The 6688-nt window shown below is 49.8% G+C and overlaps 3 non-coding genes across 3 annotated transcripts; 1 reads left to right on the top strand and 2 right to left on the bottom strand.

The window, feature by feature from the left end:
* Window positions 1-4789: 4789 nt before the first annotated feature.
* On the bottom strand, window positions 4790-4888 carry TRNAI-UAU (transfer RNA isoleucine (anticodon UAU)). Its single transcript has 2 exons — window positions 4851-4888; window positions 4790-4825 (listed from the first exon to the last, which is right to left on the bottom strand). It is a non-coding gene; the product is annotated as a tRNA-Ile (tRNA).
* A 699-nt stretch (window positions 4889-5587) lies between these two features.
* On the bottom strand, window positions 5588-5686 carry TRNAI-UAU (transfer RNA isoleucine (anticodon UAU)). The gene is made up of 2 exons: window positions 5649-5686; window positions 5588-5623 (listed from the first exon to the last, which is right to left on the bottom strand). It is a non-coding gene; the product is annotated as a tRNA-Ile (tRNA).
* A 392-nt stretch (window positions 5687-6078) lies between these two features.
* On the top strand, window positions 6079-6177 carry TRNAI-UAU (transfer RNA isoleucine (anticodon UAU)). Its single transcript has 2 exons — window positions 6079-6116; window positions 6142-6177. It is a non-coding gene; the product is annotated as a tRNA-Ile (tRNA).
* The last annotated feature ends 511 nt before the right edge of the window (window positions 6178-6688 follow it).

A 6688-nucleotide genomic window follows, 5' to 3' on the forward strand; every position in this document is an offset into this window, starting at 1 on the left:
GTTTTATTTTTTATTAATTTTAATTTCATTTTTTACCTACGTGACTTTACCGAAAGAACTAAGAGTATGTTGAAACAAAGTTTTTGGAGCACCCTCTATTTGAAGACGTCCGGCCAACGTAGAATATTCGGCCCAAACACGCTCAGTAGGGGCTCTCTCGGACTCTCTCTCCAGCGGAAAGCCCTTCGGCCAGCAACGCCGTGAGCAAAGCAAATTGCAGGTCTGCCCCTTTAACCGCACACCTCAAGACCAGCTGTAAAGTCACCCGAAACCAGGCGAAAAGCTTCCTATCGTGCACAACGGAAGCGCTTATAACAACAACAACAACACAAAATCACCGACGGACGCACAACTGCAAAAATGTGGTGATCACGGTTCGACGCCCACACCCAAAGGGACATCACAGCGCACACCGCCGGTGCGCGGAGGGAGATCGGCGATGCTGGATGCGAGTAAATAAATCACCTTGGAGCAGGAGTCGGCGGGCCAATGGGTTAATAACACGCGGAAAAAGGGGCTACTGTCACGTGCGTGGAGCAAATGCGTTGTTGGTGTTTCATCTCGTGGAGTGGACCTTGCCACAGCTGCGGCGTGGATCACGTCATCGTCATCATCATGTGCCCGTAGCTGTGGGGCCGCGACATTAGCAATATGCTAGATTCGTCAATTTGTTGACGATGAAAATTCGGACCGTGGAAGTGTGCAAGCGTAGAGGCTTGATAATCCTCTTGGCTAGATAGCTCGCGGTCAGTGACAAGATATTGATCTAAGCGTAGGGGATAGCGATGTCTTTATCAGTGTTTCTTTTTTTTTTGGTCTCACCAGGAATCCATTAATCTACACGTGGCGCGGTGAAGTCATCAGTATGGAGCACCGCATCGCTCTCTTTGCACCGAGCTGATGCTGTCGATCCTGCGTGGAGGTGCATTGGCGTGCGGCGGCGATAATCCTCGGAGACACACTGTGATGGGGGTTTAAAAAAAAACAAGTTTTAGTTTAAATGTCAATACGAATCATTGTGACACGTGCATTTTAATACGTAGACGAGATGATGGGCTAGATTATGCCCCTTATCGCCACGCTCGGCTTTGTGAAAATGCCTCGCAATCAGACATTGGCTACGGTAAAATGTTCGGGCATTGCAACGTGCCGAGAGGATCATCATCATCAGCCACGATCGATCCACTGCTGGACTAAGTCCTCCCAAAAAGCCATTGTCGTCTCTCATTCCTGCACTGGAACGAGTATAATTACTTGTCTACCACGCAAAGCCACACTTTTATCAGGAGGGTCCTGGCATTGCATATTTTTAACAATGGACCGAGCACACTGCACGTGAACTGATTTAATCACTATATCTCTGCAATGGACATCCTCGTGGGCATGCTCTCTCCTTTGGCTTGGGATCTGTCGTGAGTCTCAACCACTGCGGCCATCTCTTTGGGTGACGTCACCTGCCCTCACCTGGCTGAGGCTTTGCGGCCTACCCCTGGTAACTCCTGTTTGCGCACAGACCTACACTGGAAGTGTGGAGATGTAATGCCTCGTGCGGTTCCATGGTATTTCAGATAAACATTGTATCGAGACCTGGGTCCAGTTTTGATATAATTTACCGATGTTAGTTGTGGTCAGGAATTGAACTCAGTTCGCCAGATTCATTGTACAGGACATCAACCACTGTTCCGACTAAAGGTTCCCTCTCGAAAGGCTTAGCATGAGACTCCCAAGATGTTTTGTCATGCTTGAGATCACACAGATCGAGTTCAACTCGCTTTGTTTTCGTATATCAGTGTGCTATCCACTGCGCAACCACTCACCATGCATACACATACGCACATACCGCATCCTCCGTAACGCGACCCATTTTTCCCTTCTGCATTTGAAAACAAAAGTTTGGGGTGCCTCTTGTCGTCCGGTTGGTGCGTGACCGTGGCCATGTTCGTATAACTTATTTGACGCCGGTCACAAGTTGTGACGATTGTCTGAACCGGCCCTGGGCCTCTCCCTAGGTCGACTCAGCCTCAAATGAGTACCTGCCGCGGTGTCAACACCTCTATGCGCAGTATGTATCGTGAACTTCTTTCGCGCCGTGTGCGCAGCCAACCAACCGCGCTAATCGGAGGCGACACCACCACCGGGGAGACAAAGGCGGCCGGGCGTGGCGTTGGCCACCCCCCGTCGTGTGCCCTTGCCTCCCTGCTTCACGGGGTGGTGGGTGATGCTTTTCGGCCTCACTGAAGCAGCTCTGATAACAGCGGCCACGGCAGAAACAAAGCCCGCACCTGCTGACGGCCGATTAAGGCTGCTGGTGGTAGCGCGCTGTGAGTACACACGGGGAGGAGAGGGAGCGAGCGGGGGGGGGTCTAAAAATAGCGCCGAGGTTGGGGGGAAGGGGAGCACAAAATAAAATGAGTAATTTATCTGCGACCTTCTTGACACCACGATTTGTCCGAGCCACGATGCTAATCGAGATGCGAGGGGCGGGTTGCGGGAGGGGAGGGGTAGTGGTTGAACACGTGCGCGTGTGTGTGAATGTATGTGGGGAGCGGTAGCGTATTCCCGCTCATGGGCAACATCAGTGACGGAAATCTGGGCCTCCCCTAGGTCGACTCAGCTGAAAATGAGTACCTGATGCGGTGTGGCCAACCCGCCCGCCCCTCCTCGTGTGCCGTGCCTTCATAGGTGCTCGCTGACAGCACTTGCTTCTACAGACTGTTCAGGCTATACGGGGGATCTTTGTCTTTGAAAGTTGAACTTCCTCCGTGCGTCTGAGTGGAAACACAATAGCGTGTATTGATACGGGGTGATCAATCCATAGATTGACCACCGAGATGTAATATTACACGATTTTTTATCCACAACGTGACCAATATATATTACGTTAGGCACAAAGTGCATCGTGCAGAGTTGGTTAAAGATACAATGTGTGGATTGAGGTGGGAGACACGGGAAAGATTTGAATGAAAATGTTGTAAAGAGGCTGATCCATATTTCCAGATACACCTGAAATAATATTAAGAGGAAAGCAATTATAACTCCAGCACTTTACCGTATATAGCGAACAACCTTTGACGGCTCTGACAATTTTAGCTTGAATCTCTTAACGCTTTTTTTGCTCAAAATAGCCGTCGTCTTCGCAATGCATTATTCAATCACCTTCATAAAGAGGGTCATTGGAAATCAGTGGGGTATCTGTATACGGATCACCGTGTGTGTGGATATCAAACGATTGGGGAGTGGTAGTGTAGCGGTTAGCGCGCCGCGCTACGAACCTGGCGATCCGAGTTCGATTGCCGCTCACGGCCAACATCATTGACGATTTTCTGAACCGCTCCTGAGCCTCCCCTAGGTCGACTCAGCCTTAAGTGAGTGCCTGGTGCGGTGCGTAAAAATATCGCCTCTAGGGAGACAAAGGCGGCCGGGCGCGGCGCTGGCCACCCACCCCGTCGTGTGCCGTGCCGGCCTTTATAGGTGCTCGCTAACAGCACTTGCCTCAACAGTCTGTTAAGGCTACACGGTGGATCTTTGTGGTTTAACATAACGCGTCGTGACATACTGAGATTATGGGCGAACAAATCGGGATGCATGTTGGGGACCAGGTGCAAAATAAGACACGCTTCCATAATCATCGATTTTCTTTCCACTGCTGGATGAATGGATATCTCTCTCTCTCACGTGGCTATCTCCTTTAAAAATAAAATAACAATATTTCAAATCAACTCCGGTCAGTTTCCATTCACAAACGGATCGATGTCTCTCCACACGACGTCATCTGTTAATTTGTGCGCCACTGCCAACGTGCTATCACCAAATGGTTTGCTCTACACTGCGACTGTACGGCAGTCACCGCTTTTTTTAATCTTTTCCACCAGCACTGCCCAAGCATCTGCTGTGGGATGCGGGTGACGTCAGCACGCAAATTTGCACGGTGACGTCGACACACGGTTGGTGCGCTGTGGTGACGTCACCGCGCACTTCGACAGGTAGGCAGCCAGCCAGCCAGCAAACCTTTTCTGAAAAATAGTATACTGTAATTCTGTGTCTATGATGTGATACTTCACCACGCTATATTCAGTGCAGGATGGCGAAATTGTTGGGATGTAGTGGGTGGTGGTGGGGAGGGAGGCCAGCATCTGATTCTGATGTTTCAATTAATGTTCGGGAATGGAACTCGGGTTGGACAAGGTTCACAGTTGCAGTGCGATAACCAACTCTGCAACGAGAGAGCTTGCGCTCTCGAGTGTAGACGGAAACATGACCCTGTCTGTCCAGACGAGTTGGTGGTTTAAATAAAAACAATGAAAAGTGTCACTCCGGCAAAGGGGGATGTCCATGTAAGAAACGAGGTCGATTACAATTTGTTTTTACTTGACCAGGTTGTAAGGTCCACTGAGCTATACCCCACAAATGATAGCTCAATGGAGTGGGCTTATCATCGCGTGGGTAATTTACAGCAGCTGCATCTCTCGAAACGCGCGTTGAATCTGAATGTGGAGGAGAGAAAAAAACCGGAGGACCCGGAGAAAAATCCACGCGACCACCGGGAGAGCATGCAATATACAAGGGTCAGGGTCGGGACCGGTATCGAACCCACGACCTCCTGCATACCGGGCGAGGTAGTTAACATCTCGCCATCACGGAAACCTCAAAAATGCCACCGCACCCTCAGTCACGTTCTAATTCTCAAAACGATTTTAACCACCGATATTTAATCGGCGACGCGCATCTACGAGTTACTTTATTTAGACGCGAGAGGAGCAAGACGTACGCACGAAAAAAAAAACACTCGTGTTCCAGGTGAGGATCGAACTCACAACCTCGGCATGCCTCGGGGCAGCAAGGCACTGCTCTATAAGTACCGCGCGCTAGCCGATTGCGCCACTGGAACTGCGTGCTCGCTGCGGTGACCGCGGGCAGATTTCCTTGGCTCCAGCACGCGTTGTGTGTCCTCGGAAGCGTTTCACGACGCATAGCCGCGTTGCGAACGTTCGCGTTTTGACGTCATCGTCCACGGCCGACGACGACGAATTATTTTAGCGCTGGTTTTTATCGCGACCCATTCGTGAATTTTGCCCGGTTTTATCTCGAGCATAAGTCCCTAGCGGTAACACATGGCTGGCTTGTCTTTGCCCCACCCGTGTTACAGACAGATGGGGTTAGCAAGTTAATGCCGTCCACCGAAGGTTGCATGCGTGAAGACGCACGGGTTGGAAGTGCGTAGTCGTCGCGCGTATGTTGAAAGGAAGACTTCAAAAACCTGCCACTGACCAGCGTGGTGAAGTATGGTCAAATAAACACCAAGACTCGCACAGCTTGGGGAAGCCTTCATCCATCAGCGGATTGACAAAGGAGCCGTACATGTACGCGTTGAAAGGGAAATGCTAATTATTTATTCAGAAAAAAAACTTTAATGAGTCACAACACTTGTTTTTAGGAGGGTACTGTATGATTGGAATGCTTTGTTAGACATTGACTTGTATTTGTTACTGAATTCGCAAAAAAATGTCTCTGCTTGTTCATTTGGTTGCCGACCTCTGCTCTAAGACCTCCCCCCCCCCATCGAATTTACGAATTATTACAAAAGGATTGCTCCAGATGAGGCTCGAACTCACAACCTCGGCATGTCTCGGGGCAGCAGGGCACTGCTTTATAAGTACCGCGCGCTAGCCGATTGCGCCACTGGAGCTCTCGGTGTCTGAGCACGACTCCAGCTCTCGTGTGCATCGGCAGCAGCATCCTGGGTGACGAACAAACTTATGGAAGGGATGGGATGTGTGCGTCGTCTCACGAGTAGGCGAAATGAGACGTTGCACAAAGACGTGCTATGAATTTTGGGGAGGTAGGTGACGGAGTGCTCTTGCCAATAACATCTTGTAATCTAGCAGCGTCGGACTCAATGCATATCCTCATCCTCAATATCACTTCTCCCCCCACGCTCTTAACCCACCGTTGCACGTCTCCAGCAATTCGCGTACTCGTGAGACGACGCGCACACATCCATCCCATCCACGTGTCTGTTCCATCATCCGTGCTGTAGTTGCTGCACACGAGGGCTGGAGTCGAACTCAGCTATCGAGAGCTCCAGTGGCGCAATCGGCTAGCGCGCGGTACTTATAAAGCAGTGCCCTGCTGCCCCGAGACATGCCGAGGTTGTGAGTTCGAACCTCACCTGGAGCAATCCTTTTTTTGAATAATCGTCACTTCGATATTTTTATTTTAGAGCAGAGGTCGGCAACACATTGCCAAGAAGATAATTATTTTATTCCGAATTCGGTAAAAAACAACAACCCAATATCTCAAGAGCCGCAATGCACTGTGTGGTGAATACGAGAGGGTGGTTCCTTAGTAAATAACGTCACGAAGGGAGCCGCAGTTTGCCGACCCCCTGTTTTAGGACAACTTAAGCAAGTAAATTGTCTAACAGTCGGTCGACGACCTTCACACAGCCCTGTGTCGTCAGATGCCGTTAGCCAAGCGGGGGTTTCAGCTTGGTACTTTTAGTTCTTTCGGTAAAGTGACGGAGACTTGTGTTGCCTCCGAAACGTCGTGATTTTATTATTTTATTTTTATTAATTTTAATTTCATTTCTTACCTACGTGACTTTACCGAAAGAACTAAGAGTATGAATCCTTGCAGTCACGAAAGCTTCAAATCTAGTTTCAGCTTGGGTTCAGGTGCTTGCTTGCTT

This window comes from Lampetra fluviatilis, chromosome 7 (genome assembly GCF_964198595.1).
Source record: "Lampetra fluviatilis chromosome 7, kcLamFluv1.1, whole genome shotgun sequence".
NCBI classification, from domain to species: domain Eukaryota; kingdom Metazoa; phylum Chordata; class Hyperoartia; order Petromyzontiformes; family Petromyzontidae; genus Lampetra; species Lampetra fluviatilis.